We start from the raw sequence: 27,798 nt of genomic DNA on the forward strand, positions 1-27,798 counted from the left end.
GGAATCAATATCAGAATAACTGAGGCAGAAGAATGGATAAGTGACCTGAAAGATAAAATAGTGGGAATAACTACTGCAGAGCAGAATAAATAAAAAAGAATGAAAAGAACTGAGGACAGTCTCAGAGACTTCTGGAACAACATTAAACGCACCAACATTCGAATTATAGGGGGCCCAGAAGAAGAAGAGAAAAAGAAAGGGACTGAGAAAATATTTGAAGTGATTAGAGTTGAAAACTTCCCTAATATGCGAAAGAAAATAGTTAATCAATGCCAGGAAGCACAGAGAGTCCCATACAGGATAAATCCAAGGAGAAACACGCCAAGACACATATTAATCAAACTGTCAAAAATTAAATACAAAGAAAACATATTAAAAGCCAAGAACAAACTCAAAACAATTAAGTAAATGGTAATAGGAACATACGTATCAAAAATTACCTTAAATGTAAGTGGATTAAATGCTCCCACCAAAAGATACAGACTGGCTGAATGGATACAAAAACAAGACCCATATATATGTTGTCTACAAGAGACCCACTTCAGACCTAGGGACACATACAGACTGAAAGTGAGGGGATGGAAAAAGATATTCCATGCAAATGGAAATCAGAAGAAAGCTGGAGTAGCAATTCTCATATCAGACAAAATAGACTTTAAAGTAAAAACTATAACAAGAGACAAAGAAGGACACTATATAATGATCAAGGGATCGATCCATGAAGAAGATATAACAATTGTAAATATTTATGCACCCAACATAGGAGCACCTCAATACATAAGGCAAATACTAACAGCCATAAAAGGGGAAATCGACAGTAACACAATCATAGTAGGGGACTTTAACACCCCACTTTCACCAATGGACAGATCATCCAAAATGAAAATAAATAAGGAAACACAAGCTTTAAATGATACATTACACAAGATGGACTTAATTGATATTTATAGGACATTCCATCCAAAAACAACAGAATACACATTCTTCTCAAGTGCTCATGGAACATTCTCCAGGATAGATCATATATTGGGTCACAAATCTAGCCTTGGCAAATTTAAGAAAATTGAAATCATATCAAGTATCTTTTCTGACCACAACGCTATGAGACTAGATATCAATTACAGGAAAAGATCTGTAAAAAATACTAACACATGGAGGCTAAACAATACACTACTTAATAACGAAGTGATCACTGAAGAAATCAAAGAGGAAATAAAAAAATAGTTAAAAACAATGTCAATGGAGATACGACGACCCAAAATCTATGGGATGCAGCAAAAGCAGTTCTAAGAGGGAGGCCTATAGCAATACAATCCTACCTTAGGAAACATCTCGAATAAACAACCTAACTTTGCACCTAAAACAATTAGAGAAAGAAGAACAAAAACCCACAAAATTTAGCAGAGGAAAGAGGTCATAAAGATCATATCAGAAATAAATGAAAAAGGAATGAAGGAAACGATAGCAAAGATCAATAAAATTAAAAGCTGGTTCTTTGAGATGATAAACAAAATTGATAAACCATTAGCCAGACTCATCAAGAAAAAAAGGGAGAAGACTCACATCAATAGAATTAGAAATGAAAGTGGAGACGTAACAACTGACACTGCAGAAATACAAAAGATTATTACAGATTACTACAAGCAACTGTACGCCAATAAAATGGACAACCTGAAAGAAACGGACAAATTCTTAGAAATGCACAACTGCCAAGACTGAACAAGGAAAAAAATAGAAAATATGAACAGACCAATCACAAGCACTGAAATTGTAACTGTGATTAAAAATCTTCCAACAAACAAAAGCCCAGGACCACATGGCTTCACAGGCGAATTCTATCAAACATTTACAGAAGAGCTAACACCTATCCTTCTCAAACTCTTCCAAAAGTTAGCAGAGAGAGGAACACTCCCAAACTCATTCTGTGAGGCCACCATAACCCTGATACCAAAAGCAGAAAAAGACGTCACAAAGAAAGAAAACTACAGGCCAATATCACTGATGAACATAGATGCAAAAATCCTCAACAAAATACTAGCAAACAGAATCCAACAGCACATTAAAAGGATCATACACCATGATCAAGTGGGGTTTATCCCAGGAATGCAAGGATTCTTCAATATACGCAAATCAATCAACGTGATACACCATATCAACAAACTGAAGGAGAAAAACCATATGATCATCTCAATAGATGCAGAGAAAGCTTTGACAAAATTCAACACCCATTTATGATAAAAACCCTGCAGAAAGTAGGCATAGAGGGAACTTTCCTCAACATAATAAAGGCCATATATGACAAACCCACAGCCCACATTGTCATCAGTGGTGAAAAACTGAAACCATTTCCACTAAGATCAGGAACAAGACAAGGTTGCCCACTCTCACCACTCTTATTCAACATAGTTTTGGAAGTTCTAGCCACAGCAATCAGAGAAGAAAAAGAAATAAAAGTAATCCAAATCAGAAAAGAAGAATTAAAGCTGTCACTGTTTTCAGGTGACATGATACTATACATAGAGAATCCTAACGATGCTACCAGAAATCTGCTAGAGCTAATCAATGAATTTGGAAAAGTAGCAGGATACAAAATTAATGCACAAAAATCTCTGGCATTCTTATACACTAACGATGAAAAAGCTGAGAGTGAAATTAAGAAATCACTCCCATTTACTACTGCAACAAAAAGATTAAAATATCTGGGAATAAACCTACCTAAGGAGACAAAAGACCTGTACGCAGAAAATTATAAGACACTGATGAAAGAAAATAAAGGTGATACAAATAGATGGAGAGATATACCATGTTCTTGGATTGGAAGAATCAACATTGTGAAAATGACTCTACTACCCAAAGCAATCTACAGATTCAATGCAATCCCTGTCAAACTACCACTGGCATTTTTTACAGAACTAGAACAAAAAATTTCACAATTTGTATGGAAACACAAAAGACCCCGAATAGCCAAAACAATCTGGAGAACGAATAATGGAACTGGAGGAATCAGGCTCCCTGATTTCAGACTATACTACAAAGCTACTGTAATCAACACAGTATGGTACTGGCACAAAAACAGAAATAAAGATCAATGGAGCAGGATAGAAAGTCCAGAGATAAACCCACGCACATATGGTCACCTTATCTTTGATAAAGGAGGCAAGAATATACAGTGGAGAAAAGACAGCCTCTTCAATAAGTGGTGCTGGGAAAACTGGACAGGTACTTATAAAAGTATAAAATAGAACACTCCCTAACAGCATACACAAAAATAAACTCAAAATGGATTAACGACCTACATGTAAGGCCAGACAATGTAAAACTCTTTGAGGAAAACATAGCCAGACACTATCAAACTCTTAGTGGAAAACATAGGCAGAACACTCTAGGACATAAATCACAGCAGGATCCTTTTTGAGCCACCTCCTAGAGAAATGGAAATAAAAACAAAAATAAACAAATGGGACCTTATGAAACTTAATAGCTTTTGCACAGCAAAGGATACCATAAACTAGACCAAAAGAAAACCCTCAGAATGGGAGAAAATAGTTGCAAATGAAGCAACTGGCAAACTACCATACGACCCAGCAATCCCACTACTGGGCATATACCCTGAGAAAACCATAATTCAAAAATAGTCATGTACCAAAATGTTCATTGTCACTCTATTTACAATAGCCAGGATATGGAAGGAAACAAAGTGTCCATCAACAGATGAATGGATAAGGAAGATGTGGCACATATATACAATGGAATATTACTCAGCCATAAAAAGAAATGAAACTGAGTTATTTGTAGTGAGGTGGATATACCTTGAGTCTGTCATACAGAGTGAAGTAAGTCAGACGGAGAAAAACAAATATCGTATGGTAACACATATATATGAAATCTAAGGAAAAAAAATGACATGAAGAGCCTAGGGGTAGGATGGGAATAGAACACAGACCTACTAGAGCATGGACTTGAGGATATGGGGTGGTGGAAGGGTAAGCTGTGATGAAGTGAGAGAGTGGCATGGACATATATACACTACCAAACGTAGGGTGGATAGCTAGTGGGAAGCAGCTGCATGGCACAGGGAGATCAGCTCGGTGGTTTGTTACCACCTAGTGGGGTGGAATAGGGAGGGTGGGAGGCAGGGAAATGCAAGAGGGAAGAGATATGGGAACATATGTATATGTAAAACTGATTCATTTTGTTGTAAAGCAGAAACTAACACACCATTGTAAAGCAATTATACTCTAATAAAAATGTTAAAAAAAAAACAAAAACAGTGATCATGATAGGAGGAGGGTACAAATGCAGGATATTTCAAATGCATTTGAAATTAAGAGATCAGCAACTTAAAACAATCATACACACACACACACACACACACACACACACATATATATATATAGAGAGAGAGAGAGAGAGAAACTGCTATATCAAAACCTCATAATAACCACCAGTTAAAAATCTATAATAGATACACACACAAAAAAGAAAAATGAATCCAAACACAACACTAAAGTTTGTCATCAGATCAGAAGGTAAGAGGACAAAAAGGAAAAGTAGAAAAAAAGACTTACAAAAACAATTCCAAGACAACACAATGGAAATAAGATCATAAATATCAGTTAAAAGCTCAAAAGACATAGACTGGCTGAATGGATACAAAAATAAGATCCATATATATTCTGTCTAAAAGAGACCCACTTCAGGTCTACAGACATATACAGACTGAAAATGAGGTGATGGAAAATGGTATTCCATGCAAATGGAAATCAAAAGAAGCTGGAGTAGCAATACTCATATCAGACAAAATGGACTTTAAAATTAAAGCTGTTACAAGAGACAAAGAAGGACACAACATAATGATCAAGGGATCAATCTAAGAAGACATAACAATTGGAAATATATACACACCCTACATAGGAGCACCTCAATGTACAAGGCAAATGTCAACACATATAAAAGGAGAAATTGACAGTAACACAAGAATATTAGGGGACTTTAACACCCCACTTAAATCAACAGACAGATCATCCAGACAGAAAATCAACAAGATAACACAGGCCTTAAATGACACATTAGACTTGATGGACTTAATTGATATTTACAGAGCATTCCATCCAAAAGCAGCAGAATACACACTCTTCTCAAGTGCACATGGAACATTCTCCAAGATAGATCACATGCTAGACCACAAAGCAAGCCTTGATAAATTTAAGAAAATTGAAATCATATCAAGCATCTTTTCTGAACACAACAAAATGAGATTAGAAACCAACTACAAGGAAAAAAAAACTGCAAAACACACAAGCACGTGTAAGCTAAGCAATATGTTACTATAAAACCAAAGGGTCATTGAAAAAATCAAAGAGGAAATCAAAAAACAACTAGAGAGAAATGAAAATGAAACAAAATAATCGAAAACCTATGGGACACAGCAAAAGTAGTTCTAAGAAGCAAGTTATTAGCGATACAAGCTTACATCAGGACATGAGAAAAATCATATATAAACAACCTAACCTTACACCTAAAGCAACTAGAGAAAGAAACAAAACCCAAAGTCAGTAGAAGGAAAGAAATCATAAAGATCAGAGCAGAAATAAATGAATTAGAGATGAAGAAAACAATAGAGAAGATTAATGAAACTAAAAGCTAGTTCTTGGAAAAAATAAACAAACTGATTAATCTTTAGCCAGACTCTATGAAGAAAGGGAGAGGCCCCAAATCAATGAAATTAGAAATGAAAAAGGAGAAGTTACAACCAACACAACATAAATACAAAGGATCATAAGAGACTACTACAAGCAACTATATGCCAATAAAATGGACAACCTGGAAGAACTGGACACATTCTTAGAAAGGTACAATCTCCCAAGACTGAACCAGGAAGAAACAGAAAATATAAACAGACCAATTACAAGTACTGAAATTGAATCTGTGATTTTAAAACTCACAATGAACAAAAAGTCCTGGACCAGATGCCTTCACAGTTGAATTCTATCAAACATTTAGAGAAGTGTTAACACCTATCATTCTGAAACTATTCCAAAATATTGCAGAGGAAAGAACACTTCTGAACTCATTTTATAAGGCCACCATCACCCTGATACCAAAACAAGAGATACCACACAAAAAAAGAAAATTATAGGCCAATATTACTGATTAACATAGACTCAAAAATCTTCAACTAAATTCTAGCAAACTGAATGCAACAATACATCAAAAAGAATAAATTACCTAGGAATAAACCTACTTAATGAGGCAAAATAACAGCACTACAAAAACTATAAGACACTGATGAAAGAAATTGAAGATGACACAAACAAATGTAAAGATATATGATGTTCTTGAATTAGAAGAGTCAATATTGTCAAAATGACTATACCACCCAAGGCAATCTACAGATTTAATGCAATCACCATCAGATACCAATGGCATTCTTCACAGAACTAGATGAATGTATAAAGAAGATGTGGTACAGTTATACAATGGAATATTGCTCAGCCATAAAAAAATGAAATAATGCTATTTGCAGCAATATGGATGGACCTAGAGATTATCATACTAAGTGACATAAGCCAGACAAAGACAAATATCATTTGATATCACATATATGTGGAATCTTAAAGAATATGTTGTCAATGAACTTATATATAAAACAGAAATAGATCCACAGAGAGCAAAGACACTTATGGTTTCCAAAGTGGAAGGTGGGGGATAAATTAGGAGCTTGGTATTAACATATACACTCTACTATATATAAAATAGATAACCATCAAGGACCTACTGTATAGCACAAGGAACTATACTCAATATTTTAAAATAACCTATAAGGGAAAAGAACCTGAAAAAAATATATATATATATATGTATGTATAACTGAATCCCTTTGCTGTACACCTAAAACTAACAAAACATTGTAAATCAACTATACTTCAATTAAAAAAAGAAACCTGTATTCTAGAATACTTGTCACAGTCCTTCCCAAGTATCTTTCTGAAGATGTTGCATTTTTGCCGGACACTTTTTAAAAATTAATTAATTTTTTATTGAAGTATAATTGACTTACAGTATTATATTAGTTTCAGGTGTATATATAGTGGTTTGAAGTGTTATAAATTATAATCCATGCAAACTTAAAATATAATATTGTCTATATTCCCTGTGCTCTACATTACATCCCTGTGACTTATTTATTTTGCAACTGCTATGCCTCTTAATTGAGTTTGTACCTCTTAATCATTTTTACCTATTCCACCCCTCCTGCAACCCATCCTCTCCTAACCACTAGTTTGTTCTCTGTATCTGTAACTCTGTTTCTGTTTTGTTGTTTGTTCATTTGTTTTAGTTTTTTTAGATTCCACATATAAGTGAAAGCATACAGTATTTGTCTATCTCTGTCTGACTTATTTATCTAAGTATAATAACCTGCAGATCCATACATGTTGTCAAATATGGCAAGATTATATTATTTTATTACAGCTGAGTAATATTCCATTGTGTCGGGCTTCCCTGGTGGCGCGGTGGTTGAGAATCCGCCTGCCGATGCAGGGGACACGAGTTCGTGCCCCAATCCAGGAAGATCCCACATGCCGCGGAGCGGCTGGGCCCGTGAGCCATGGCCGCTGAGCCTGCGCGTCCGGAGCCTGTGCTCCGCAATGGGAGAGGCCACAGCAGTGAGAGGCCCACGTACCACAAAAAAAAAAAAAAAAAAAAAAATTCCATTGTGTCAATGGGCATACTTCTTTATTCATTAATCTTTCAATGGGCACTTATGTTTCCATATCTTAGTTGGCTATATTTTTAAAAACTACTATAAACATTGAGGTGCATATATCTTTTCAAATTAGTGTTTTCAGTTTCTTTGGATAAATACCTAGAAGTGGAATAGCTTGGTCATATGGTAGTTCTATTTTTAATTTTGTGAGGAATCTCCACACTGTTTCCCATAGCGACTGTACCAATTTATATTCTCACCAACAGTGCACAAGGGTTCCCTTTTCTCCACATCCTCACAAAACCTATGTGTTGCCTTTTTGATGATAGCCATTATGGTAGGTGTGAGGTGATATCTCATTGTGGTTCTGATTTACATTACCCTGTTGACTAGTGGTGCTGAGCATATTTTCTTGTGTCTGTTGGCCATCTGTATGTCACCTTTGGGAAAAATACCTATTCAGGTCCTCTGCCCATTTTTTAATTGGATTGTTTGTTTTTTTCGATATTAAGTTGTATGAGTTCTTTATATATTTGGATATTACCCTTATCAGACAAATTGTTTGCAAATATCTTCTCCCATTTAGTAAGTTGCCTTTTCATTTTATTGATCATTTTCTTCACTGTGCAAAAGCATTTTAGTTTGATTAAGTCCCATTTGTTTATTTTTGCTTTCGTTTCCCTTGTCTGAGGAGGCAGAGCCAAAAAAATATTGCTAAGATTGATGTCAAAGGACATACTGCCTGTGTTTTCTTTAGGAGGTTTCATGGTTTGGGGTCTTGCATTTAAGTCTTTAACCCAATTTGAGTTTATTTTTGTATAAGGAGTGTTAAAATATTCTAGTTTTATTTTTTTACATGTATCTGCCTAGAGTTCCCAATACCACATGCTGAAGAAATTCTCTTTTCCCCAATGCATTTCCTTAACTCCTTTGTAGGAGACTGACCACATAAGGCTGGTTTTATTTCTGAGCTCTCTATTATTCTCCTTTAATCTTTAGGTCTGTTTTTGTGGAAATACTATATTTTTTAATTACTATAGCTTTATGGCATTGTTTGAAGTCAGAGAATATAAGACCATTTTGACTATTCATGGTCTTTTCTGGTTCCATACAAATTTTAGGATTATTTTTTCTAGTTCTATGGAAAATGCCTGGGCATTATGATAGGGATTGCATTAAATCTGTAGATTGCTTTGAATGATATGTACATTTTAATAATACAAATTCTTCCAATTCATGAACACAAAATATCTTTCCACTTATTTGTATCATTTTCAGTTTTTTTCAAAAGCGTCTCATAGTTTTCAGAGTATAGGTCTTTCACCTCCTTGGTTAAATTTATTCCTAGATATTTTATGGTTTTGAGTAATTGTAAATGGAATTGTTTTCTTGCTTTCTCTTTCTGATAGTTCATTATTAGTGTTAATATATAGAATATGTTCTATATTAATATATAGAGATGCAACACATTTCTGTATATTAATCTATCCTGCAATATTTCTAAATTCATTTATTAGTTCTAATAGTTATTTGGTGGAGTCTTTAGGGTTTTCTACATATAGTCATCTGTAAATAGTGACAGTTTTACTTCTTCCCTTCCAATTTGGATGATTTTTGTTTCTTTTTCTTGTCTGAATGCTGTGGCAGGACTGCAATACTATATTAAATAGAAGTGGCGAGAGTGGGAATACTTGTATTGTTCCTGATCTTAGAGGAAAAGCTTTCAGCATTTCACATTGATTATTACATTAGCTGTGCATTTCTCATATATGGCCTTTATTATGAGGTATGATGTTTCCTCTATACCAACTTTGTTGAGAGTTTTTATCATGAATGGATGTTGAATTTTGCAAATGCTTTCTCTGCATCTATTTAGATGATCATGTGATTTTTATTCTTTGTTTTGTTAATGTGGTGTATCACACTGATTTATTTGTGGATATTGAGTCATCCTTGCATCCCTGGAATAAATCACACTTGATCATGATGTATGATCCTTTTAATGTACTGTTGAATTCAATTAGGTAATATTTTGTTGAGGATTTTTGCATCTTTGTTCATCAGGGATATTGGCTTGTAATTTTCTTTTTTGTAGTTTCTTTGGTATCAGGGTAATGCTGGTCTCATAGAATGAGTTTGGAAGTATTCCATCCTCCTCAATTTTTTGGAATAGTTTGAGAAGGATAGGCATTAACTCTTCTTTAATTCATATGGTAGAATTCCCCTGTGAAGCCATCTTGTCCCTGATTTTTATTTGTTGGGAGTATTTTGACTACTGATTTAATTTCATTACTAGTAATAGGTCTGTTCAGATTTACTATTTCTTCCTGATTCAGGGTTGGATGATTGTATGTTTCTAGGAATTTATTCATTTCTTCTAGGTTGTCCAATTTGTTGGCATATAACCTTCATAGTATTCCCTTATGATTCTTTGTATTGCTGTGATATCAGTTGTAACTTCTCTTTCATTTCTAATTTTATTTACTTAGGCCCTCTCTCTTTGTTTCTTGATGAGTCTAGCTAAAGGATTATTAACTTTGTTTATCTATTCAGTGAATCAGCTCTTAGTTTCATTGATCTTTTCTATTTTTTGTCTCTATTTTATTGATTTCAGCTCTCATCTTTATTATTTCCTTCCTTCTGCTGATTTTGTGCTTTGTTTTTTCTTCTTTTTTTCTATTTACTTTAGGTAAAAAAATAGGTTGTTTATTAGAGATTTTTCTTCTTTCTTGTGGTAGACCTATATCACTAAAAATTTCTCTCTTAGAAATGCTTTTGCTGTGTTCCATAGATTTTTGAAAGTTTTATTTCTATTTTCATTTGTCTCAGGGTACTTTTTGATTTCTGTATTGATTTCTTCATTGACCGCTTGGAGTTTTGGTAGCCATTGTTGTTTAGTCTCAATATATCTGTGATTTTTCTAGTTTTTTTTTTCCTATAATTGATTTCTAGTTTCATACTCTTTTTGCCAGAAAAGATGCTTGATATGATTTCAATCTTCTTAAATTTATTGAGACTTGTTTTGTAGCCTAGTATGTTATCTATCCTGGGTAATAGTACATGTGCACTTTAAAAGAATGTGTATTCTGTTGATTTTGGAAGGAATGTTCTGTAGATATCTATTAAGTCTATTTGGTCTAAGGTACTACTTGAGACCACTGTTTTCTTTTTTTAAATTTATTTTTATTGGAGTATAGTTGCTTTACAATGTTGTGTTAGTTTCTGCTGTACAGCAAAGTGAAGCAGCAATACATATACATATATCCCCTATTTTTTGTATTTCCTTCTCATTTAGGTCACCACAGAGCACTGAATAGATTTCCCTGAGCTATACAGTAAGTTCTCATTAGTTATCTATTTTATACATAGTAGTGTATATATGTCAATCCAAATTTCCCAATTCATCCCACCCACCCTTCCCCCCTTGGTATCCATATGTGTGTTGAGACCACTGTTTTCTTATTAATTTTCTGTCTGATCTATCCATTGATGTACATGGGGTATTCAAGTCCCCTACTCTTATTATACTACTTTCAAATTCTCCTTTTATGTGTGTTAATATTTATTTTATATGTTTAGGTGTTCCTACATTAGATGCATATATGTTTATGTATGTTATAGCCTTTTTATATTGACCCCTTTATCATTACATAATGCCCTTCTTTGTCATTTGTTACAGCCTTTGTTTTAAAGTGTATTTTGTCTGATGAGTATTGCTACCTCAGTTTTCTTTTCATTTCTGATTGCATGGAATTTTTTTTTATCCTTTCTACTTTCATTCTCTGTGTGTCTGTAACACTGAAGTGAGTTTCTTGTAGGCAGCATATAAATGAGTCTTGTTTTTCATCCATTCAGCCCCTCTTTTGAGCAGAGTACTTAGTCCACTTATTTTAAAGTGATTATTGATAGGTATGCTTTTATTGCCATTCTGTTACTTGTTTTCTGGTTGTTTTTGTTGCTTTTTCTTTTCTTCTTTAGGTTTCTTCCTTTGGGGTTTGATACTTTTCTTTAGTGTTCTGTTTGGGTTCCTTTCTGTTTGTTTTCTCTGTCTCTTTTGTAGGTTTTTGGTTCATGATTACCATGAGATAGATAGACAGATTATAGATGATAGATAGATAGATAGATAGATAGATAGATAGATAGATAGATAGATGTTTTAAACTGATAGTCATGTAAGTTCCAAAATATTCTGAAAACTCTACATTTTATTCTCCCCCAACATTTAATGTTTTTGATGTCATATTTTACAACTTTATGTGAGTTCCTTAACTGTAATAACTGTTAGTAGTTATAGCTGATTTTACAATTTTTGTTCTTCATTCTTTGTAATAAATTTTTTAAGTGTTTGTTCCACTTCCTTTACTATATTTGCCTTTAGGAGTGAGATTTTTTTCCTTTATATATTTTCTTATTTCTTGTTATGGCCTTTTCTTTTTTACTTAAAGAAGATCCTTTAACATTTCTTGTAAGACTGGTTCAGTGGTGATGAACTCTTGGTTTCTGCTTGTCTGAGAAACTCTTTATCTCTCCTTCCATTCTGAATGATTGTTTTCTTGGGCATAGGATCCTTGGTTGTAGGTTTTTTCCATTCAGCACTTTAAATATATCACACAACTCCCTTCTGGCCTGCAAAGTTTCTGCTGAACAATCTGCTGATTTTTTGATGGAAGTTTCCTTGTTTGTGATTCTTTTTCTCTTGCTACTTTAAAAATTCCCACTTTTACTTTTTGTCATTTTAATTATGCTATGTTTTTGTGTGGATCTCTTTGAGTTCATTTTCTTTGAGACTCTCTATGCTTCCTGTACCTGGATATCTGTTTCCTTCTTTAGTTAGGGAAGTTTTGGGCCGTTATTTTATCAAATACATTTGCTACTCCCCTTTTCCTCTTCTTCTTCTAGGACCACTATAATGCTAATGTTAGTACACTTAATGTTTTCCCAGAGTTCCCTTAAACTATCCTCATTTAAAAATATATTTTTGTTTTTCTTATTTGGTGATTTCTACTATTCTGTCTCCAGGTCACTTATTCATTCTTCTATATCATCCAATCTGTTTTGATTCCTTCTAGTGTATTTTTCAGTTCAATTGTTATATTCTTCAACTTTGATTTTATATTTTCTGATATTATATTTTCTAATTATTTGTTGAAGTTCTCACTGTGTTCTTCTATTTTATTCCCTGAGTTCAGTGAGCATATTTATGGCAATTACTTTGAACTCTTTATCAGGTAAAATACTTATATATTTTTCATTAGAGTTTTTCCCTGAGATTTTATATTCTTTTGTTTGGAACATATTCCTCTATTTTCTCATTTTGTTTGACTTTTTGTTTGTATCTATGAAATTAGGTGAAACAGTGACTTATCCTGTTCTTGAAGGCATGTCCTTGTGTGGGAGTATCCTTTTGCAGTCTGCTTGTGCCCACTGGCTTTGGTGAGAGAGGTTGATCTGAAGCGAGTGTGGGCCAAGGCTTTTTCTGGGGTGCACTGGTGGTTGCTGACTTCATGGAGGGGTGGTGCTGGAGCTGGATGGGCTAAAGCTGGAGTCTCATATGAGGTGGGGTTTTGCCAAGGGCACCCTGGAATCTGCTGCCTCAACAGGGGTTGTGAGTGGACTTTGAAAGGTTAAAGCCAGAGCCTGGTTCAAGGTACAGTTTCTCCTGGGGTTTGCTGGTGGCCACCTGGTTTGCTGGTGGCCATCCAGAGCCCAGTACAGGCTGGTGGGCATGCTGAGGTAGTTTTGGCAGACCACTTTAAGCACCAGGAACTTTTCAATCTGAGCTTCTGTGTTGGGACTGGGAATAAATAAGTTTATTCATGCACCCTTTAGTAGCAGAGTCTTTGTTTCCTAGAGTCCTCCAGTTCTCCCAGTCATCAGCCCTACTGGTTTTCAAAACCAGTTATGGGGTTTTATCTTCCTGGTGCAGGACCTCAGGGCTGGGGTGCCCAATGTGGGGCTCAAATTTCTCACTCCATAGGGGGGATTTCCCTTCCTCGTCTTGTTTGCCCACAAGGGGTATGTGTTGTGACTGGATCACTTCTCTTCTCCTCTTACCTGTCTTGATACATTTTCTTCTTTATATCCTTAGTTGTAGAAGAGCCATTCTGCTAGTCTTCAGGTCATTCTCAGAGAGAGTTTTTCTATATGTTTTTCCCAGAGCTGTAATTTTGGTGTGTTTGTGGGAGGAGGTGAGCTCAGCATCTTCCTACTCCACCATCTTATCCCACCTCCAAGCTTTTCATAAGAACACTTTTATAAATGCATCAGAGTGAAACAATAACTGTAAATGACAAAAGACTTAAAATTTTCCATGCTTACAGATCTGCTTAAAGTTACAATTGCCAAAAAAATTTGGTTATTTCTGTGACACATAACATTTCAAGATAATAACTAGAATTACAAGTGATAACATGCCAGGACATATCAGATCTCTAGGAATTTCATATAATTTCTGGAATACTCATGTTAATAACATATATCTACATAAACATAATCCCATCAACAACTAGCATCACTTATTTGACAATGATTTCCCCATAATTTAACATATCAAATAAGCCTAATTAGTATAATATATTTCTTTATAAGTAGAGAGAACAAATCTTTTGAGATGTTCCCTGGGACCTCTCAAAAATCCCAACGTTTGTTTGAGGTCAAAAAGACTACATTTAGAGTTTGATTTTGGGGGGGAGTTTGTAAAAAATATCTAAAGATTTCAAAACCCTTGGTTAAATAAGATCATAGGTCACTGTGAAAAAATACATAGTTATCTAGTGAAACAAGGTAACAATTAAGCACTTCACAGGCAAATACAGGTTACATAGTTCTGAGCAAAACTTACCTCTTTTAAAAATGAGAGGATTAGGTTTTCTTAAGTAATCAAAGACACTGTGTAGACAGTGTGAAACAAAATCTTGCTTTCAAGCAGATTACCTAAAAGTGTTAGGAAAAAACTTTCATAATTGCTTATCAGGAGCTGACCAATAGTCCAACCAAACTATGTCCTTTTAATGGGGGAAAAAATAAGTTCCAGTTTTACATAAGTAGGTTACTGATGTTGAAGCTTAATTTTAAAACCCTTATAATATACTCATTCAAGCTTGATCACACATAAAATTACTTTTCTGATATATCTTTTCCACAAACCTTCTACAACTTTCCTATATCCATTTAGACATTGTACAATCTTTTTCCTTTCTTATTCTGGAACAATCATTTTACTTTAGGACAAAAAAATGCATCTTAGCAAAAATGCATCTTTATTTTTCATACCTTCTTTTACCAAAAACATATTCCACTTTTTATAGAGTAATTTTCTTTTTTTATTTTTGAATTTTATTTTATTTATTTTTTAAACAGCAGGTTCTTATTAGCTATCTATTTTATACATATTAGTGTATATATATGTCAATCCCAATCTCCCAATTCATCCCACCACCACCACCACCCCTGTCACTTTCCCCCCTTGGTGTCCATACATTTGTTCTCTACATCTGTGTCTCTATTTCTGCCCTGCAAACCAGTTCATCTGTACCATTTTTCTAGGTTCCACATATATGTGTCAATATATGATATTTGTTTTACTCTTTCTGACTTACTTCACTCTGTATGACAGTCTCTAGATCCATCCATGCCTAGTGCCATTTTCTTTCCATCATTATTTTTATTAGTTTTATAAAAAAACAAAAAACAAAAAGCAAAACAACAACTTGTTCTTTTACAAATCTGTTTTCTATTTTTAAAAAATATTTATGTATTTATTTTGGCTATGCTGGGTCTTAGTTGTGGCATGGGTTTCTTAGTTGTGGCATGTGAACTCTTAGTTGTGGCATGTGGGCTCTAGTCTCTGACCAGGGATTGAACCCAGGTCCCCTGCATTGGGAGCACAGAGTCCTACCCACTGGACTACCAGGGAAGTTCCTGTTTTCTATTTTTTAAGACTCCTGTTTTGCTGACCATTTCAACTTTATTAATTAAAATGTTATTTTTTCAATTTCAAAAACATACAAAGCTTATCTAGAAAATAAATTATGCAAGGCATTTGTTACAGAAAAATTACAGATTTAGAGGATAGCATAAGTGCCTATGCACCACATTACCCACATTATTGCTGGAGAGAGCTGCTGTAAATTGAGTAGGCAGAATAAAAATTTAAAATATGGGACAATAACTTCTAAACTGATGTCAGAGCTATCAATATCTGGGAAGCCACCTTCAGGGTTCCCAGCCTTTCAAGTAGTTATAAGAAATGGGGGAGGGAGCTCTCTTAAGCAAAAGTTGCTGCCTGGCTACAAATCTGAAAAGACAAAGGCAAAGATGTTTGAGCTTATCAAATAGTGATTACAGCCTGGCCTTAAGGAATTATCTCTGTGTATGTACCGGACAAAAAAGGGTCTGTTTTTTTGTCTTTTCAGCTGGCTGCACAACTCTTTTGTAGGTTAATTCATTGTGGCATAAGAGCAGTGGCTTTCAAACATGTTTGCTCATTCCACAGCAGGAGAGAGCTCTCATGGTAGCCTCATCATCCCCCATACCCTAAACAGGCACCTGCTGCCCTGATTGTATCCTCTCAACACCAATGCATAGCTCATGCAGAGTCAATTCATGATTATCACTCCAAATGTTCTAACACTATTCCCTGGCTTACCCTACACTTGAGCTCTTCCAAACCTTGTTTCAACCATCTGTAATCTTTGCCTTCCAGTGAATATTAGGAAGCAAGCAATTGTGAACTATCATATTCTGCAGTAGACTAGCAAACTTATAAATACATTTAAAATTTTTAAAAGTATACTTTTCCTCATAATAAGTTTTAATAGACCCAAATATTTTTGTTTCTGTAAAAATTAAAAAGCTATAAGTAGATAATCTTATGTTTAGTATTTAATGTTTATCTTATCTGGAAAGGATTTAGATATTTAATGAATATCCATTATTTAGTTTAACTTAGCATAAACTTTTATCTTATTTTCATTTATTTAAAATATTTTTAACAGTTATGCTTTGATTAGACATTAAACAGCTAGCCATCACCTTAAGTTGTTTTTTTTTTGTTGTTGTTGGCAAATTCTGTAACAGAAATAACATGAGCTCATTTGATCAGAAAACCCTGGTAGAAAAAGTTGTACCTTTGCATTTCATTCAATATTGATAATGCTGAAAACACACTTGTTTGCATTAAACCAACAAATTTAAACTAGCTCTTATTTAATAAAAATTATCTCAGATCATGTGAACTCAAAGAACACTTGGGTTAGTTTTTATATATCTAAGTGTATATTTGATTTATATATATATATATATACTTAATTTTTCTTTAAGTCAGTTAAATAGAGCTCTTTACAAATTAATTTTGGCAATACCACCAGGAGGTATAAAAAATATCATATACTTATACACATATAGACAGACATAATATACAGACACAGAGATCCTACAGGGTTTGTTTTTGAAAAATTTAGCCATGTCTCAGGCAGAAAATGCAAAGGAGTAGTTAGATCCAAACTGTGTTTCTGACAGACAGAGTAAATTAAGGTTACTTGCTCAGATGGACAAAGATTTTACTAATTTTTTTTTTATTTGCATGCTGTAAGTCATTTTGTTTTTAGAAGTTTCTGCATACTAATCAAAGAATGCATTCATTGTCTGAGAGATTTGGGATCTTCTCTTTTAAGGGCACTCTTTAAGGTGGACTTATTTAAAACAAAGTTTCCCCAGAATGGCCATTATAATTCCAAATTATTCAAAAGTTCACCCATTTTTCCAGAAAGGCACAAGACCATGGTCCAAGGACCAGGTGGAACCTATCTTGCCTTTGAATTCCCTAAAACATCTTAATTATGAGGGGGCCCTGTTTTCCAACAGCTGTTCTAAAACACAAGGAATCACGTTTTCCCCTCTTTTGAACAGAATAGTTGACTTACCAGGAATCTTCATAAAAACAGATCCCGAATAAAGCCAGAGAGCTCAAAACAGGAAAAGAGCACAGCTATGATCCAGGAGAGACTTATCTTCAAATTCCAGGGTTGATGAGAAAGCAGTGTGCTCAGTGGACTCTGTGAGTACCAGTACCTATTTGCTCACCAGCCTCAGAGTTGTCAGGGTTCTTCTTTGGACCCCACTTCTGGTCACCAATTAATGCCAACCTAAAAAATTAAACAGCCAGATATTTTACCAGAAAAAAAAATGGTTTATTCAGGAATAGCAGACAATTGCAATTCGAGACAGGCAAGCTATGGTGAATCATAGCCAAGTCTGAAGAGACAAAGGGAACATCAGCTTTTATTAGGTTTTAGGAGGAAACTGGGGAGGGTGGTTCTGAATAAAAATTAATTGAAAAAGAACAAGAGTTCAAGGTTGTGGCGGTTTCTTATTGGCTGCAAGTGGTGGTTAGCTCATTGTTGCTGGGGCAGGGAGGGATGTTCCTTCCTTTTTTAAAAGAGCGGGAGATGAAATTCCCATGTGAAATATGTCCTCACTTTTATCAGAAGAAAAGTAACATTCTTATCATCAGGATAAGAAATTGAGACTAAGAGAATTTTATACAAAGAATTCTATACAAACAGACCTTTTTAAAATAATTCTTATCTTCCTTCTTCCTGCTGGTTTTGCAGGCTGCAACAAGAGATATGTGCATGAGAACTTTCCCTTCAGGGCTTCCAATTCCTTTTTTTAAAAAATATTTATTTATTTATTTGGCTGTCTCAGGTCTTAGTTGCGGCAAGCAGGATCTTCATTGAGGCATGCGGGATCTTTCGTTGCAGCGCACAGGCTCTTTGTTGTGGCACATAGGCTTCTCTCTAGTTGTGATACGCAGACTCCAGGGCATGTGGATTCTGTGGTTTGTGGCACACGGACTCTCTATTTGAGGCGTGCAAGCTAAATAGTTGTAGCGCACGGGCTTAGTTGCCCCGCAGCATGTGGGATCCTACTTCCCCAACCAGAGATCGAACCCACATTCCGTGCATTGGAAGGCGATTCTTGACCACTGGACCACCAGGGAAGTCCCTTTTAATTCCATTTTAGAAGACGTTTTTTGTTATTTATTTTTACAGACTCAATACAGTCCCTATCAAGATTCCAATGGCATTTTTTTACAGAAATTTTTTAAAATTCTAAAAATTGTATGGAACCACAAAAGACCCCAAATATCCAAAACAATCCTGAGAAATAAAAACAAAGTGGGAGACATCACTCTTGCTGATTTCAAACTATACTATAAAGCTATAGTATGCTACTGGCATAAAAACAGACAAATAAATCAATGAAACAAAACCAAGAGCCTAGAAATAAACCCAAGCATATATGGCCAACAAATATTTGACAAGGGAACTAAGAATACACAATGGAGAGAAGACAGTCTCTTCCACAAATGGTGCGGGAAGAATCAGATGTAAAAGAATGAAATTCAGCCCCTATTTTTTTAAGAGTGAAATTTATTATTATTATTATTATTGGCTGCACCGCGTGGCTTGTGGGATCCCTGACCAGAGATTGAACCCGGGCCCTCTTCAGTGAAAGTGCGGAATCTTAACCACTGAACCGCCGGGGAATTCCCTCAGCCCCTATCTTACACTACTCAAAAAATTAACTCAAAATGTATTAAAGACTTAGATGTAAGACCTGAAACCATGGAACTCCTGGAAGAAAACAGGAAAAAAATGTCCTTGACATAGGTCTTGGATATGACACCTAAAGCACAAGCTACAAAATAAAGAAATAAACAAGTGGGACTACATCAAACTAAAAAGTTTCTGCACGGCAAAAGAAACAATTGACAAAGTGAAAAGACAACCTACAGAGTGGGAAAAATATTTGCAAACCCTATATCTGATAAGGGGTTAATATCCCAAATATATATAGACATCTCTCTAAGAAAGATATACAAAAGGCCAACAGGTACGTGAAAAGATGCTCAAGATAATCACTAGTCATTAGGGAAATGCAAATCAAAATCACAATGAGATATCACCTCACTCCTGTTAGAATGGTCAACATCAAAAAGACCAGAGATAACAAATGCTGGCGAGGATGTGGAGTAAAGAGAACTCTTATGCACTGTTGGTAGGACTGTAAACTGGTACAGCCTCTATGGAAAACAGTATGGAAAATCCACAAAAAATTAAAAATAGAACTACCATATAATCCAGGAATTCCACTTCTTGGAATATATCCAAAGGAAACAAAAACACTAACTTGAAAAGATATCTGCACCCCCATATTCATAGCAGCATTATTTACAATAGCCAAGACATGGAAACAACCTATGTGTCCATTGACAGATGAATGGATAAAGAAGATGTGAGATATATATATATATATAAAATATGCCATAAAAATTAAGGAAATCCTGCCATTTGCAACAACATGGATGGACCTTAGGGTATTATGCTAAGTTAAATAAGTCAGAGAAAGACAAATACCATGTGATCTCACTTATATGTGGAATCTGAAAACAAACAAAACTCATAGAAAAAGGGATCAGATTTGTGGCTACCAGAGGCAGAGGGTAGGGAGAGGAGAAATAGGAGAAAGGCAGTCAAAAGGTACAAACGTCCAGCCTGATGACTATAGCTAACACTGTTGTATGATATATATGAAAATTGTTACCAGAGTAAATCTTGAGTTCTCATCACAAGGAAAAGTGTTTTTTCTTTTCTTTATTGCTTTTGCTTTTTATTGTATCTATATGAGATAATGGATGCTAACTAAACTTATAGTGGTAATCATTTCACAATACATGTAAGTCAAAACATTATGCTGTATGCCTTAAATTTATACCGTGATGTATGTTGATTATATCTCAATAAAACTGGGGAAAAATATTTCTGTTCTCTCATTTGAAACTCCTAGGAGTGGGAAAAGAGAGAGAAAGGATAAATGAAGTAAAGGGGTGGAAAGTGAAGATAAATAAATACACATATTTGGGAATTATGTGGGGAAGGATAACTCTGTTTCACCAAGACCCACCCTAGACAATATCATAAATAGCAGGTACCCTCACTCTGCCTCACAGGCATATTACTTTTTATTCCCAATCTCTCATCAAATATTTCTTCAGCTAAGGTATAAACCATTGAGACAGCTTAAACCACATTTCCCAAAGTCTATTCTGGACAACACTCCTTCCATGGAATGCTATTATGTTAAAAAAAAAGTCTCATCTTCAGACGAGATCTGGTGTATTCAGGGTGGTATGGCCGTAGACAAAGTCTCATCTTCAAATAATTTTAGGAAATGGTGAGTTAAATAAAGATCAACACTTTCTCTGCCACAGAACTTCCCAGAGTTTTAAATGTACACTGTGAATTTTCAAGGTCAAAGAACCCCCTTTTTTTAAACTATTAACACCTAGTAATATTACCCCACCACAGAAGTCCAAAAGATGTTGCACTTTGAGAAATATTTATTCTATTACTTTTTCCCTTGGAAGCTGTATTTTAATGAGGAGAGCCTTAAGCTATAAGGATGTTGCTTTAATGGAGGAATTTCAGGCATTGGTCAGTTGGAATTGATAGATTGGACATCTGAAATCACACCATGAGTGGTGCCAACACAGGTGCTATATCCCACCCTAACTTAGCACTCTCTCTTCCATCCTTACATTAGACGCTCGAGTGAATCAGGCTCAGTCTGTGGATGTGAATGTTGATGTGCTCAGCTTCATGAGTAAATTGCCTTGGAATCAGAGCCTCTCTGCTATTACATAAATATATTATATGTGATTGTCAAATAAAGAGATGAGGTTTTTTTCTTCAACTTACATATCCCAGCAAGGTTGTTTTGCAAAGTTCTCTCCCTGAGAAGCTGTCCACTTTTTCCTATGATTCTGCTGTGGTTCAGAAGGTGGGAAGCAGACAAACCATTCAAATCTCACTCTGTCACTTACTATCTGAATGATATTGGATAAGCTACTAAGTTTCTCTGAACTTTAGTTTCCTCATCAGTGGAATAGAGCTAATAAAGCCCAGCTAGCAGGTTGTTTGGAGTTATCTTCTCTGTTGCCTCTATACTCTTGCCTATAAAATAGTACTTACCTCATAGCAATGTTATGAGACTATAATAAGATAATCCACATAAGGAGGCACATTTACTATGCCTGGCACATAGTAAATGTGAGATAAGTGTAAGCTCATCATCATCATCGTCATTCATGGAATCCTACCATCATAGCTTTCTAGGTCAACCACTCCCCTTCTACAGAGAAGGAAACTGAGGCCTAGGGAGGGGAGGGAAAGAGACTGATCCAAGATCACACAGAAAGTGACAGAATCTAAATAGAATGTATTGTAGGTAGAACTGAAGACTGAAATCTGGAAATGCCAAGTAACATAAAGCAAGGGTCTCTGTCACAATTCAAAGCTTAACACATACAAGTTTGCTGGCAAGATATGGCTCTCTGCAACACACTGGAAAATTTGAGAAATGCTAACTTGACTGCAATTCAATGACACTTTTCCTTTCTTAGTTGTTAATTATTAATCAAAGAAGACATTGCTTCCCAAACCAAGCAACATTTATCCCTGGGAACAAAAAGCCAAAGAGAACATTAATGAGCAAAATTGATACATTGTTCTGCTTAAGATTGAAGGCATTTTAAAATATTTTCAATTGAGCACTGGTGGGCCTAGCAGAAATCCTCACATACTTGTCACAGGCTATCTAGGTTCAGAGCTGGGACATTCCTCCATTCCCTCACTTAGAGGTTGCCCACAGCTACTGTCAAAATTACCACAATCTTGTCATAGCCCAAAAGAACTCTAAAGTTGGGTGCTGAAAAGTCCTTAGAGATGATTTAATCCAACTTCTCTCATTTTTCAGATGAGATTTGAGGGCCAGAGAAGAGAAAGAACAGGCCCAAGGTCACACAGGGAAGAGTTGGGATTTGGACCCAGGTCTTCCCAACAGGGGGACTGGATTCCCCTAAATCAATAGATATATGGAGCAAAAGGAAGAAAATAACTATAGCTATGAGACATTCCAGAATATGCTGTTGACAGAAACAACCCACCAGTAGAAATGCCAAAGACAGCAAAGCCAAAATTTAGCCCAGACCCGTGGTGTGAAGATTTAAAAACAATATATGCTCTAGGTGGTGGTCAGTGTTGGGGGTCAATTGAGAGATTTATATACAAAAACAGCACTATACAGGAACACAACTTTTGTACATAGTTGGAAAAAAAAGAATACATTTGTTGAGTGCTTAACTATGTAATTATGTGCTGAGATTTTTCACATGTCACTTCATTTGACCCATGCATCAACCCTGGGATATATCTCTCATCATTATTTTTATTGAGCCTCATAGAGGTTAAATGACTTTTCCAAGTTCATAGCTTGGTAGTAGGGGAGATCGCACTGTCCCACTTCAAATCCCAGACCCTATCCACTATGGTATGCACCATATTAAACCCATCTGTGTGGAAACCAAGGAAAACACTAAACTTCCTTGGATAAAACATAATTTAAGCTGATAACTTTAGAAAGTAGTTAAGTCTTCCATGCTTTGGTTTTCACAACTGTAAAAAACGGAGCTTGCTATGAACTGAATGTTTGTGTCCCCCCAAAATTCATATGTTGGAACCTTAATCGCACTGTGATGGTATTTGGAGATGGGGATTTGGGGAGGTAATTAGGTCATGAAGGTGGAGGCCTCGTGATGGGATCAGTGCCCTCATAAGAAGAAAAGTGAGAGAACTTGCTTCCCCTCTCTGCTTTCTACCATGTGAGGACACAGCAAGAAGATGGTCATTTGCAAATCAGGAAGAAGGCCATCATCAGGAATTAAATAGGTTCCTGATCTTGAACCTCCAGCCTCCAGAACTGGGAGAAATAAATGTTTAATTAAGCCACCCAGTCTATGATATTTTTTTTTATTGAAGCCTGAACTGACTAAGACAGAACAAATATTAATACCTATGTCCTGGGATTGCCATGGGGATTAAAAGTGTTAATATGTATTAAGTACTTGGAACAGCACCAGGTACATAGAAATATTATGTAAGTCATTGTTATAATATTATTATTACAGTTTTGTCAATAAACAGAGCCTAAGTACATAGACCTTGGCATCAGGCAACCAGTGTAACCCTTTGACCTTGTCAGGCTTTAATTTCTTCACCTGTAAAATATGGGACTGGTGAAATTTACTGAAATCAGGAGACACTGGCTGAAATGATTTCAGGGGTTTAACAGCACTAATACTTCTATAGCACTTACTATTTGCCAGGCACTGTTTTAAGCCCATCATGAGCATTATCATATTTAATACTTGCAACAGCTCTATGAGGTAGAGCTCATAGTAATACCATGCTATTTTATTAACCTCATTTTTACCGATTCAGGAATTAAAACCCAAAGTAAAGTACTTAGCACAAAATCACAAATAGAAGAGCTGAACTTACACCCAAGCAGTCTGGCTTCAGAGGCCACATTTTTCATCTTTCCATTCTATTTCTCAGGCTTTGAGAAAATGTATGAAACCTGGTATAAGACACTAAGGAGTGGTGAGGACTGTGTCAAAAACTGGACCATGCGTGCCCTACTTAAAGGCTTTCAGATTCAAACATTTAAAAGAAAATACTGGGTTGGCCAAACAAAACACATTCACAGGCCTAATTTCACCCAAGAGGCTACCAATGTACAAAGCCCACAATGGTTTTTTTCCAGTCCTGACATTCTGTTAATTCCATAAGAATCTAAATCATACACTATTAACCCTTGCCTGCCTTTTCCTCTTTGAAGATGGAGTAATGTCAGACAGATGGCCTTTTCAGAGATTTGGTATTTTAACCATTTCCTCTCCGGTCCCTCCCCAATATATGAAACTTCAATTGTTCATTGGAGAGGGCAGAAAATAGGAGTGCAGTGTTTCAATTACTGGAAAGAAAGACAGAAAACATTTGTTCATACCCAGAAAGATTTTACCTCCTTTTTCAGTTGCAGTTCTGCTGGACTGGAGAAAGAAAACAAAAGGAATGACTGTATAGTTTTTCTAGAAGTGCTAAGAGAATATCAATAAATCCACTGGTGCCCCTGCTATATCTTGGGTTTGGGAAAATCAGGGATATCTGCCCCATGGAGGTCCCACATCTTTTGTTCTGGGAGAGGTGAAAGGAAAGCATGGATTAAATAAACCAGAAGTAAAAATTAGTTTGGCTGATAAAGCAAAGCTGGCTTTAATTACCTCAGTTACAAGACCTCAAAAGCAGTATCAGGCTGGGATTCCAGCTCTAGAGAAGCTAAAGTGACTAGACCTCTACAAGGAAAGTGAAAGTCACAAGGATAAACTCAGAACTTCAGATGCTTTCACAGACTGGGGACAAATTCACCAAGTGTTAGGGGGTTATAAAACCAGCCAGTGAATGACCCCATAATTATAGAGCAAGGTAAACCGACTGTGTAGGCAGAATGCTAGGATAGCCCCCAAGATTTCCCACCCCCATCATGTACATGCTCTGCATAACTCCTGAGGACTTTGAATTTGATTAGATTATCTGGTGAGACTGAGAAGGACTTGAAGTGTTATTGCTAGCTTAAAGATGGAAGAGGCCAAGTAGCAAGGAATGTGGGTGGCCTCTAGGAGCTGAAAGCAGTCCATGACTGACACTCAGCTACGAAATGGGGCCCTTAGTCCTATAACTTCAAGGCACTAAATTCTGTCAACAACAAGAATAAGCTGGAGTAGATTTTTTTCCCCAGAGCCTCCAGATGAGAAGTCACCATAACTGTCACTTTGATTTCAGCCCTGGGATATTCTGTGCAGAGAACCCAGATGCACTGTGCCCAGTTTCTAGCCTAAAGAAATTTGAACTAATAAATGATTGTGGATTGAAGCTTCTAAGTTTATTGTAATTTGTTATACAGCAATAGAAAACTAATACAGATTTTGATACCTGGAAGTGGGGTGCTGCTGTAAATACCAAAAAATATGGGAGCAATTTTGGAATCAGGCAATGGGTGAAGACTGGAAGAATTTTAAGGAGTATGATAGAGAAAGCCTTGATTACCATGAATAAACTGTTATTAGAAATATGGACACTAAAAATATTGCCAGTAAAGGGGCTTAAGAGACATGAAGTTCCAGTTATAAAATAAAATAAATAAGTCATAGGTATGTAACATACAGAATAGAAAATATAGTCAATAACATTGTAATGTCTTTAAATGCTGATAGATAGTAACTAGACTTATTGTGGTGATCATCTCATATGTATATAAATGTTGGATAACTATGCTGGATACCTGAAATTAATAGAACATTGTAGTCAATCAATTATACTTCAATTTAAAAAAGCAGTTTTCTTAGGCTGGTGGCAGAAGAGGAAGTTAAGAGATACAAAGAAAGAGAAGAATTCAGCATGCCCTGGCTAGTCTGAAGGTAGATGAGGCCACATGGAAGGACCTAAGAGCTTGGACCTAGGACTTTGCTTCTAGGAGCAAGGAACTGAATCTTGCCAACAAGATTTAGCTTGGAAATGGATTTTTCCCCAGAACCTCCAGTTAGAAATGCAGCACAGACAACACTTAGATGTTAGTTTTGTGATACCCTGAGCAGAAAACCCAGTCATGTTATGCCAGACTTCTGACTTATAGAACTGAGAAATGTGAAATAGGTGTTGTTTTAAGTCTCTGAGTTTGTGGTAATTTATTATGCAGCAATAGAAAATTAATACACCAGCAAACCAATAAGATCTTGGCTTGTCCTAGTGTTGAAGTTAATATGATCAAATACAGTAGGCCTCATGGAGGTCCTGGGAGCCTCACAAGCTATCTCCAAAGAAAGAAAATGTAAAAGGCCTTAAGGAACTGCCTCCACACCTCTCAATGATTTACATTTACATGAGAAGTGGTCTGTGGAATTAGGAGAAAATTGACCTCACCCTGGCCATATGCTCTATAGACAAGTCAGGGGAGAAAAAATACACTTATTGACTGTCTATTATGTGCCAGGAAGAGGATGATAAATGTCCCAGGGGTAAATAAGAAGCCCTCTTGTGCCATCTGAATATTTGCTGACAGGAGGCTGGAGCTTTGCTTGAGACTATGCCTGGAGACTCTCAGTTTTGATTGCCTTTGTACATCTCAATTCCTCAGCCTTGCATTCCACCTCCTTTATAAAATGGTCCCACATTACCTTTCATCTATATCTCCCACTCCTACCCAACAAGGATTTCTTCTTCAGCTAATCTGGTTACTCCCAGATTTTGCTATTCCTGTCTCCACACATTTAGCCATTCTGTTTTCCCCTCCTGGGATGTCCTCCCAGTTGTCTTCTATTCATTCAAACCTGGACACTGTTCCAGGCTCAGCTCAATCCTCCTGTCCTTAGGAAGTCTCTTCCACCTCTTCTGGCCCTCATTGAACTTTTCTACTGGTAGAAGGAGTAGAAACATGAGATGTTCAACTGCACTTTTATTTGGTTTCTTACAGGACAGAAAAGCATCAGAAGAGTAAACCTAGGACTACAGCCACCACTCAGGGAATTTAACACAGTGGAATCCAACAGGCTTGGAAGCAGTTTCATTAAGAAACAAGTCAGGGGCTTCCCTGGTGGCGCAGTGGTTGAGAGTCCGCCTGCCGATGCAGGGAACACGGGTTCGTGCCCCGGTCCGGGAAGATCCCACATGCCGCGGAGCGGCTGGGCCTGTGGACCATGGCCACTGAGCCTGCGCGTCCGGAGTCTGTGCTCCGCAACGGGAGAGGCCACAACAGTGAGAGGCCCGCATACAGCAAAAAAAAAAAAAAAAAAAAACAAGTCAGACCCCAAATAGCCAAAGCAATTTTGAGAAAGAACAAAGCAAGAGGCATCACGCTCACTGATTTCAAAAAACATTACAGATTTATAGTAATAAAAATAATATGGTATGGGCAAAAAAAACAGAGACATAGCTCAGTGGAACAGAATAGAGAGTCCAGAAATAAACCCATGCATATAAGGTCAATTAATCTGCAACAAAATAACCAAGAATATACAATGGAGAAAGGGCAGTCTCTTCAATAAATGATGTTGGGAAAACTGGAAAGCCACATGCAAATGAATGAAACTGGACCACTATCTTACATCATACACAAAAATTAATTCAAAATGA

Source organism: Physeter macrocephalus, chromosome 21 (assembly GCF_002837175.3).
Source record: "Physeter macrocephalus isolate SW-GA chromosome 21, ASM283717v5, whole genome shotgun sequence".
In the NCBI taxonomy this organism is placed as follows: domain Eukaryota; kingdom Metazoa; phylum Chordata; class Mammalia; order Artiodactyla; family Physeteridae; genus Physeter; species Physeter macrocephalus.